This window comes from Cavia porcellus, unplaced genomic scaffold, assembly GCF_034190915.1.
Source record: "Cavia porcellus strain 051 isolate PalLab524CR breed Dunkin Hartley unplaced genomic scaffold, mCavPor4.1 scaffold_17, whole genome shotgun sequence".
NCBI lineage: Eukaryota > Metazoa > Chordata > Mammalia > Rodentia > Caviidae > Cavia > Cavia porcellus.
In genome coordinates, this window is record NW_026947500.1 from 72258062 (window position 1) to 72268547 (window position 10486).

The 10486-nt window shown below is 62.4% G+C and overlaps 1 protein-coding gene across 7 annotated transcripts in view; it reads right to left on the reverse strand.

Moving 5' to 3' along the window:
* Window positions 1-9562, reverse strand: part of Kdm4b (lysine demethylase 4B) — an 86338-nt gene extending 76776 nt beyond the window's left edge. For 3 of the 7 annotated variants that reach the window (XM_063229164.1, XM_063229169.1, XM_063229170.1), the window contains exon 1: window positions 9415-9562. The gene's annotated coding sequence lies outside the window, so the exon portion shown is untranslated. The remainder of the gene's footprint in view (window positions 1-9414) is intronic. The other 4 variants (XM_063229168.1, XM_063229167.1, XM_063229166.1 and 1 more) reach the window with 2 other exon arrangements.
* Window positions 9563-10486: the final 924 nt, after the last annotated feature.

A 10486-nucleotide genomic window follows, 5' to 3' on the forward strand; every position in this document is an offset into this window, starting at 1 on the left:
CTGGGAGGCTGAGGCAGGAGGGTCCTAAGCTGACAACCAGCCTCAACCATTCGGAGGCTGAGTGAGATCCTGCCTCAAGATAAAATGAATCAGGGCTGGGGATGGAGCTCAGGGCAGAACACCCCTCCAAAGGAGTTCACCGGGAGAAACGGGGGTCAGAATGCTGGGGCTTTCGGCTCCCCTCAGCCTGGAGATCTCCGTCAGCCCATGTGTAGCCCACACTGATCACAGGTGGCGTGGCAGGTGCGTGGCAGCCCTCCTCCCCGCCCGTCCCTCCCTCCCTCCTCCTCTGCCCTGCTTCTGTAGCTGAAGGGGAGCCCGAGACCCCGAAAAATTAAAAGTCTACAAAACTGCGGGCCAGGCTGCTGCCCGTGACGCCAGCAGAGGCGCCAGGTGAGGGCAGTGCGGGTGTACAGGGTCCTGACTCTGCTGGCTCAGGTGACAAAGGGACGTGACTCCAGGCCGGCTGGCAAGGGCCCTCTCCCCTCGCCCCAGCCTGCCCCCTGCTCCACCTCAGATCCTCACAGCCTCCCTGAGGCACTAGCCACAGAGGCCAGCTTGGCTGGTCAGGAGCTTCGTAGACCTTAAAGAGACCCCACGGAGGCACACAACCTACCAACCTGTGAGCTAGGAGGCTGAGGCAGGAGGATCCCCACAAGTTCGAGGCTACACGGAGTTCAGGGCCAGCCTGAACTACATGGTGAGACCTATCTCCAATAAATAAATAAATACACAGTAAAAATGGCCAGGGGTGCGGGGCTGGGGATTTAGCTCAGCGGCATAAGCGCCTGCCTTGCAAGTGTGTGGTCGTGAGTTCAATCCCCGGTACTGATAAAAAAGAAAAAGACAAAAAAAAAAAAAAATGGCCAGGGATGCTGCATGGCAGTGTACCGGCCTAGGGTGTGTGAGGCCCTGGGTTCCCCCCTCAGCACCCAACAGAGACACTGTACACCCAGAAGACCCCTGGCCCCACCTCACCACCATTAACAAGGGTCAAAGATGCAGCACTTAGTGTCAAGTCCGGGCCGAGCTCCTTGCCCGTCCCAAGCCCCAAGCCCCGTATCCCACCCTGTACCCCAGCCTGCCTCAAGCTGCACCCCGAGGCTCCAGGCCTGAGTCTGGGGGTCCCTGAGTCCCCCAGGCTGGGTCCTGAGCTGGGTCTGGTGGAGGTGACCTCATCTGCAGCCCAGGGGCGGACAGCAGCTTGGGCGTCGTCCCCCGTGCACCGTGTCCGTCCACCTCCAGATGGGCCCGCTGTCCAACCCTTTCTTGGAGCTACTGCCCTGGCTCCCAGGGGACAGGAGCCTCCTCTGGCCACGGCTCATCTGGAACTCGCCCCCAGGCCCCACCCCAGGGCTTTGCACGCGGCCCCCTCCTCCCCGGCCTCTCGGGGCGCCCTGGTCGCTCAGAGCTCCGCGGCCTGGCCCTGCTCCCCGCGGGCGGCTCCACACCTGTGCGGTAGGGCGGGCAGGCGCCCCGTCACACGCCGAGTTTATTTTTATTTTTGCAGTGCTGTGGATGAACACCCGGCTGACGCCTGCCAGGCCGGCACAAGCCACCGAGAGGAGCCAGCCGTCACCTCTCCCCACGCGCCCCACTGTCCCCCCAGGACTCCAGCAGGAAGGAGCCCCAACCCACTGCCAGGTGGCCCCTGGATGGGGTGCTGCTCTCAGACCCGCGGCTGCACCAAGGGCGGCCACACACCCTCGGGGCAGGGCCCAGCCCCGCGCACGGAGGAGCAGCAGTGCACACCTGGACCTCGGCCCGTCCAGGCCAGCAGGTGAGCCAGCAAGTGTCGGGAGGGGCAGGGCAGCCGTTCCAGCCCTGCTCCTGGTGGACACGGGAGCAGGAAATGTGGGGACACCAAAATCCTGCTGGCCACGGCTGGGTGAGGGACACGCCCGTGGGGGCCCTGTCCCCCTCAGGCCGGAGCCGGACCATGAAACAGCCCTAGTTACAGGAGCCCAGAGGCTGGTGCGCAACGCGGGTTTGAGCGCCCCCTGCAGGTGACCAAGGGCACTGCACCCGAAGCCCAGATGCCCCACACAGGGTTCCACGCGGCTCTCCGCCCACTCCGGGGCCAGCTGGGCCCTCGGCCTGCATTCTGGAACTCCACGACAATTCCAGGGAAGGGGGGGGGATGGAGGAGAGGGCTCGCGTAATGGAGTATTACTCAGCCGCAAACAGGACTGCAGCACTGACCAGCCTACTGTGTGGGTGGCCCGTGAAGCCCTTATGCTGGGCAAATGAATGGCAGACCGGAAGCAGGTTATAGTGCCAGGGCCACGGGAGGGACCGAGTGCCCTGGGGACAGTGTTGCTTTTTTCAGTGATGAGAATATTCTGGAATTTGACAGAGGTAACAGTTCTACTGCTGGGCATGGTGCCCATGCCTGTCATTCCAGAATTCGGGAGGCTGAGGCAGGAGGGTCACCTGAACTACATAGCGAACCAGCCTGAGCTACATATTGAGACTTTCTCAAAAAACAAAACAACAGGGCCAGGGATACAGCTCAGCAGCACCTGCCTGGCAGGAGTAAGGTCCTGCGTTCAGTTCCCAGTACCAAACAAACAAACAAAAACAGCACAAAACTCTGAGGACACACTGAAAACCACGAAGATGGATTGTATGGTACATGAGCTATATCTCTACCAAAAACACATTTTAAAACCTGGGTGCATGGTACATGCCTATAACCTCGCCACTCTGGAAGGCTGAGGCAGGAGGCTCACAAACTCAAGCTCAGCCTCGGCAATTCAGCAAGACTGACTCAGAATAAAAAGGGCTGAGCAAAAGGCCCGGGGTTCAATGTCCAGGACCAGGGGGAAAAAAAAAAAAGATAAGGTAGGCTCACTTTAAGAGGGGCTGGTGGAGAGAATTCATGTCGGGTGGCACAGCAAGCCCTCTGCAGGACAGCGGCCCCCAGCCGGCTCCAGGCCCCTGAGGCCCTCAGTACCTGCTCAGAGTGGCCCTCAAGTCACCCATGCACAGGATACCTGGCAGCCCTTGGGCTCCCAGGCCCAATCCAAGTGGCCAGCCCCCTCCCTCTGCCCACCAGTGTGTCACTGCGAGGCACAGTCCCCAGGGAAGCCTCCCTGACCACCACTCTGGGCCGCTGTCCTAGATCTGGTATCCCCTCGTCTTCCCAAGGACACTGTGTGAGCCCTGATCGCCCAGCTGCCACCAGCCCCTGGCCAGGAAGACAGCAGTCTGAGCACCGTCCCCATGACTGTGAGCATGGCAAAGGCTCTCAGAGGATGCAGCACAAACGGGCCTCTCTGCACAGGCGCCTGGCGACCAGGGCACTGTCTGTGGCGACGTCATAGTCAGAGGGTCTCCTCCCTCCCCAGGGCCGGGTGACCTGCACTGGGCAGGCACAGGGCCCATTTGTCGGCTAAAGGAGGCCACTCGTTGGTATCTGGTTTATTAAGAAATCTGTCATGCCAGCATTCTGGGAGGCTGAGGCAGGACGATTGCAAATTCAAGCCCCAACTGGGCAATTTAACGACTTAGATAAACAGATTACAGCTGGCGGCCGGGGCAGTGAAGGTGGCTGCTGGCCCCTCTACAAGGTGTCCGAGCCTTGCCAGCTCCCTGCTCTTCTTGGGGTGCAAGCAGCAGCATGTAATGGACAGGAGAAGCGCGCAGCTGGAACCCCAAGGTATGCATTGGCAGGACTCAGCACCGCACTGGACAGCAGCCGCGGGACGTGGGGGGGGGGCGCTCCTGCTGGACCGCTGGACCGGCTGGGGGGCGGGGGCGGGGCTGAGAAGGGGGCCGCTGGTGCGTCCTCGGGCGCCCCGATGCGCGTGGCGGCCCCTGCAACTCAGGGCTCGCACAGAGCCAGCCTGGATCCAGAAGGCACTGCCAGCTCGGCTGACAGAATCGCTTTTCCCCAAGTCCGCTCCCTGGGGCGGGGCAGCGGGGTGGGCGGGGCAGTGGGGTGGGCGGGGCCTCCTGGGTGGGCGTGGCTTGCTGCAGGGCAGGAAGGTAAGGGTGACCCTCCAGTAAGCCGACCTTTCGGTTTGTGGTTCTGGGCCATACTGGAGAGGCGACCCACAGCCTCTCACAGAGCCACATCTCCAGCCCCTTTAATTCCAAGACAGTCGCACCCTGTGGATACGGTGCTCAAGCTGGGCTGGAGCTGGGATCCTCCTGCCTCAGCCTCTGAGAGTGCCGGGGTCACAGATAAACGCCACCGCACCTCCCTATCCGCGATCCCCTGAGCGCAGCTGGCCATGCCACCCCCAAAGCTGTGCTCATGCCCGTCAAAGCCACCTCCGCTGTCCTGCCTGGTAATGGCAAAAGCCACCTCCCTCCCAGCAGGACGGCACTGGCTCGCTCCCTTGTGGGAGGACGCCTGTCACCCCGGCCCTCAGGAGGGGAGAGGAGGCAGGGAGGTCTCGAGTTTGAGCCCAGCATGGAGTGACACCCTGTCTCCAAAAAGGAGAAGCCAGGCTGGGACCCGCACAGAACAACTGCGAGCCCACCAGCTCCGCTGGCCACGGACAGCTCCAGGGCGGGGCCCCAGCCTCTTCTGACGCTTGGGGACTCTCCAACGAAAGGGGGTAGCGAGTGTCCGGCCCCCAAACCCAAGCCGTGACCTCGCGCCCCTGCGGTTTTTTTTCCCTCCTGTGTCTCAGCCCATCACGTTTTGCTATGTTCCCCCCAAAGACCCTCGACCTGTTTTTCAGAATTCTAGCGCCGGCCTCTCAATGCTCTGAGCACTGGGAGAGAGGAAGGCTAACTGGACATTAGCTGAGCACTAACTGGGTACCAAGAGCTGCCCTGTGTGCAGCCCCCACACGGCCACCGGGCAGCTTCAGGTGTGGCATGGCGCACGCCTGCGACCTCAGCACTGGGAGGCTGAGGCAGGAGGACCCTGACTTCCGGCCCGGCCTGAGCAAGCTCAAAGCCGTGTAGAGCACACAGGCACACAGCCTCAAAGAGATCAACAAAACCCAAAGGGCTCGCTGCAACCACATGGGCCGCTCTGTGGCCCCGCGCTGGCAAACCTCAGGAGCGTCCTGCCGTGCCCTGGGACCTAGAAATGGCTTGGACAGCTTTTAATGGGAGGGCAGGAAAAAATATCAAAAGAAGAAGAAAAGTATTTTGGGATGTAAAAACTCAGTCTTTCTGCACTGCACTCTCCAGGTGCACATAAAGTTTTCCTGGAACCCGGCCGTGGCATTCCTGTGGCCACCACCTGCGGTGACTTCCCTGCTACAATGGCCTGGGGGGGTGACAGGACAGACTCAGGCCTCCTGAGATGCAGATACTTACTTTCTGGTGTTGCCCAGGAAAAGCCCCTGCTCCCAAAAGGGACCACAAACATACAAAGAGATTCACACTGATTTCTGGCAAAAAAAGAAAAAGCGGGATGGGGGAGAGGGAGAGTGGGAGGGTGGCTGCAGGCAGGGAGCCAGTTCCCTGGAAGGGAAGGGCTCGCTGAGCAGAGACCTAGCTGACAAGGAGCCCCTTGGGTTGCGATGGGGAAGGAAAAGCTCCGTGGCTGTTGGAACAGCAAGTGCAAAGGTCCGGGGGCAGAAATGAACTGGTAGGGAAAGTGATTTGCCTTGCGGCATCCTTACTTGCTTCCCTACTACTTCGGCTCCCCTGCCTGTCATGTGTTCAGGTACAAACATTTCCCTGCCTCGGGACCTTTGCACACACTGTTCCCTCTGGCCAGAATGCTTTTGCTCTTCTATGCTTCTCTGAACTTTTCACAGACTCTATTTAGGTTGCAGGAAAACAAGAGATGAAGGTAGAGCTTTTTCACGTGCTCCCTACCTCCCAGGGAAGACCATCTTTTCAGATCCCTTCGGAGAACAGGGGTGCAAGTGGCCCCCCTAGTGATTGGGACACCCCCCAGCACAAGGGTCCCCAAAACCAGCCATGCCAAGCATGGACAAACTCAAATGCAGTGGTCCGAAAACTGCTGCCATTCACCAAAGCAGTACTGGGGCGCAGGTGGGGTGCACGTGCCAGGACGGTGGGCTCCACTGAGCTGCACCCAGCCTCAGTTCAGATGGCCACACCCGAACCAGTGCATCTGAATTCGGGTGACTCAGACTACCACAGCCAGCATACCTGCGTCCCCTGGGCCCACAGACACTGCCATCAGCAGCCACTCGAAGCCGATTTAAAAGGAGGCACTGTCCATCGGGTTGGCAGATGGGTACGGGTGGGGAGGGTGTGGAAGTGTCACCCCTGGGTGGCCACTGAAGCCCAAGTGGGAGCCCAGAGGCCGAGGGCAACCCGGAGACACCCCAAGCAGCGTGGCAGGTGGGCGGCAGGCAGCACCCCCTCGGGGCTGGGCAGGGCAGAGGGACAGACAAGAAGCAGCTGTGGGAGCCGCTCACTGCCACAGGGCGCGGGCGAGGGGGACAGTGGCAAAGCTAGGGGTCTCCTCCCAGGTCTCTGAGGGACCACCTTTCTCCCAGGGTGCACTGGGCCACATCTGGGGACTTGTGTGGCTGTCAGGACTGGGGTTGCTGCTGGCTTGGAGCAGGTGGCTGGGGGGCCCTCAGCACCCTGTGGTGCCCAGGATGCCCCACAGAGCACACCAGGCCAGGTTGGGCACAGGGCGGATATGGAGACATCGGCTCACAGCTTAGGGCTCTCAGCCCCCACAAAACTCACGGCCATCTGTGGAAGCCCAGGGCTCCCAAGGTGCAGCTCAGGTCACGGAAGCAGAAAAGGCAGACAGGTGACAGACCTGCCTGGCAGGCACCTGAGCCCAGATCTCTCAGGTTCCCGACCTGGGGGCACAGACACCCAGGGACTAACATCATCAAGAGTGTCAGGGCCCAGAGCAGGCTCCCGTCAGCCCCTTCTCTCAGCCCCTTCTCGGCCCAGCATCCTCAGCCCAAAGTGAGGCCCCAGGGTAGGACGGGGCTTCGGGCCCTGCGGGCAGCCGTGTGGCCAGGCTCTGGCACCGGGCCAGGAGCCGGGTATGACTGGTGTGCGGGCAGCCATCTGTCACGTTGTGACCAGCACAGGCCTCTGTCCACCCCTCCCGCTCAAGTGCCTGCAAGGGCCAGATGCCCCTATGCTCAGGAGTAGGGGACCAGTCCAAGGTCACACAACCCTGAGTGCCAGCCACATTTCCTGACCCCAGGAAGAGCCTCAGGCCCACACTTGAGTCCTCAGCCAACCGGGTTACCTCCCGTGCCCCCTCCCTAAGCTATTCCACCATTGCAACCGTGACCACACTACAGGGTCCTCCCTTACCCCCACCCCACTAAAAGCCAAGCCCTGGAACAGAGGCTCCTCCCAACCTGCCCAGGGCTGGAAACCCAACCTCCACGGGCCAGGTGAATCCTGCCAGGTGTCAGATGGCACAGAGGACAGCTGGACTCCCCGGGCTGGGATCCCAGGGCCCCTGCTGGGGGAGGGGCAGGGCACAGAATGTGGGGGGGCACAGAGAGCTGCAGAGGAGGAGCCGAAGCCCAGATGGGCAGGATCTCGAGGTACACAGAGGCCGGGGAAGCAGGAGAGTAGGTGAGAGACAGATCCACACTTTCAGGCTCCGCCCCAAAGCCTGAAAAATCACCTAAGTTGCACAGGCTCCAGGTCCCAGCACCTGCACACTCACGCGTGCGCGCACATGCATGAACATACACGTGTGCCTGCGCATACACACACGCACAGCGCCTAGCGCGTGGTGCACAGCTCGATGAACACGTCTGTGCAACCCAGCCTCCGCTGCTCAGGGCCTCCCTGGCCCTGACCTCCATCTGCCAGGACGCTCTGACCCTCCCTGCGTCCCTGCACCCGGGGAGGCACCAGGAGGATCCCTCGGGCCTCAGAAGCCCTGGCTCCGGGAAGAGGGAAGAGCACGCAAAGTTGACTCTAGCGGTTTCCGCTCTGTCCTTGGGGGGCGGGGCGGGGCGGGGGCTGCCCACCACTCCGTGGGCTGGGAGGAGAGACTGCCCACGCGTCCTCTCCACGGTCCTCAAGGCTGCTATTATTTGAGAGTTAGGGGAGTCATTAACTCTGGCAGGGCTGCCATAAAAGCCCAGAGGAGTCATCTAATGAGCCCTTCGCAGGACAGGTGCTGCTTGTAGGACCTCTCTGCAGCTCAGGGACACTCGGGTACCTGGCTGTTGGGACACAGAGCTGGGCACCACACCACAGCCTTGGCGACTCAGCCTCCTCAGACCCTAAGACAGCGCTGGCATCCAAAGCGACGTGCCAAAATCAATGGCTTTGGCAGAGGACCAGCATGGAGGGGCCTGACCTTTCGCAGGACGGCGGGGCTCCACTGAGCGGCCACCTTGCCACGAGTTTCACAACTCGGGGAAACAGTTCCCCAGGTGCAGCTCGATTCTTACAACAAAAGCCTCCTCCCCCAGCCCGACAGATGGGACCCACTGAAACGCGGTCCCCACTCCTCCGCGGAAACAGCCCTCCGAAGGCCCGCCTGCCCCGGCCTGCGACTGACACGCGGACCCTCACTCCGCCTGAGGTCGTCGCGCCCACCGAGCAGCCTCCAGCGCCGGGGCAGCCCTGCCACCCGCAGCGCACGTCACAGCGCATCCGCGCGGCCGTCACGGGGACGTCCGGGCCGGCGGACCATGTGCATCCTCTCCACGGCGGCGGCCGGCCGAGGGGCTGCCTCCGAGATGGCGACCGGGTTGCAAGTGGGAGGGACACGGAGGTGGGGGCGCATCGCCAGGCTGCGCGTGCATGGCAAGGAATTTTTAAAATTAAAAAAAACCAAACACCTAAATTGCATGCTGCATTGAGGGGTGCCGGGGGACACGGGCGGGGGGAGCAGTGTGGAAGCTCGGACGGCAGGCTGACGGCGGGGGGGGGGGGGGGGCGGCAGCGATGGGCATTTCGGGGGCACCACGGGGTGACACGCTGTGGCTGGTGTGTGGCGAGGTGCCCTCTGCCTCTCCAACGCTCAGAGGCTCAGAGACTCAGGCAAGGATTACCAAGGCTCTGGGGGTCTTTTTAAATATTTTTTTTCTTTCATTCTTTTATTATTATTTTTTTTTAAATTGCGACCAGGCTTGTTCTGCATCATAAAGCAGAAAGGCCCGGCCGGCCACCCACGCTGTCATCTTTGTGCGCCCCCGGCCCGCGAAGGGGCGCCCGCCCCGCCCCCGCCCTGGGCGCGCCCCGCCTTTGTCCGGCCGCCGGGCCCCCCGCCCCGCCGCGGCCCGCGGCCCCCAGCGGGCGCCACCCCCACTCCGGGCTGGCCGGTTAACGCCCCCAACCGCCCGCGTCGCCGGACGGGACAAAGCGCCAGGGCCCCGGGCCCCGAGCAGGCCGCGCCCGAGGCCTGGGCCTCGAGTCCCGGGCGCGCCCGCAGCCCCGAGCCGCGGCGCGGGGGCGGCTTGGGCGACGGGGCCCGCGCTCCTCCGCCCGCGGCCGACGGGCCGGCCGGCTCCCCCGTGGGCTCACCTGAGGCGGCGCGCGCGGCCGGGTCCCGGAGCAGCGGCGCGCGCTCCCCACCCTCGGCGTCGCACCCCAGGCCCAGCTCGGGCCGGACCCCGCTCGGTCGCTGGCTGCCGAGCCCTCCGCGAGCGCCTCGGGGAGGGGCTTATGAGGGGGCGCTCCTGCTCCGCCCCGGCTGCCATTGGCTGCTGAGCCCACGCCCGCACACCTATTGGTTGCGGCTGACAGCTCCGCCCCTCCCCTCAGCCGGGCCCATCAACACCGCACGGCCCGCCCACCGCACCCCGATTGGGCGAGTACAAGACCCGATTTCGTGCCCTCATTGGCCATCCGTCAGGGGACACGCCGGGCTCACTCACGTGCCCGCTGACCGGCTCTACTCTCATTGGTGGGAATGCACGCCAGGTAGAAAAGTAGTGACCAACCCGACAGCGTCAGAGCCACAGATTGACAGGAGTGACTCCAGGACCGCCCAACGATCGCACTGAGGGAAGCGAGTGTTAGCGTGCGGGACTGGCCCGAGGCGCCGACTGGCTAGAATAGGTGCCAATCAATGTCTGCTCTGTCCAGGCCCCGCCCTGGTTATCAGGCGGCTGCTGAGTACGTGAGAACCAGCACAACATCAACCCCTCTGGCTCTGGACTCGGGGACTAGGAGTTCGAGACCCATGATCGGAATTTGGACGTGGAGTTGGGGGTGAGGAGGGATTTCCCAAATTTGCAACATGCTGAGCTAGCAGGAAACAGCGCACCCCAAAGCAAGCCCATTTTGCAAAGGAGAATGAAGAACTGGAGAAATGCAAGATCAAGCAAGAGGCGCCTAGAACCCTCCAGGCAGATCCGGAGACCTCTGCAAAGGGACTAAGGCGTCGGAGAATAAGGCGTTTCCTTAGGGCTTAGCTCTCTCTCCCTTGAAAACTGTCCTGGGTGCTGCTTCCTGAGGCAGCTGGGCACTTTGCAAATTGGGGAACTCGAGTCCCAGTCCCGACTGCAGGTCTTGGGCATTTTCTAATAAGAGAGTGAGTCTTCGCTGCGGCCAACGAAGCTTTCTCTCTCCAGCATTTGCGCCACCCGTCCAC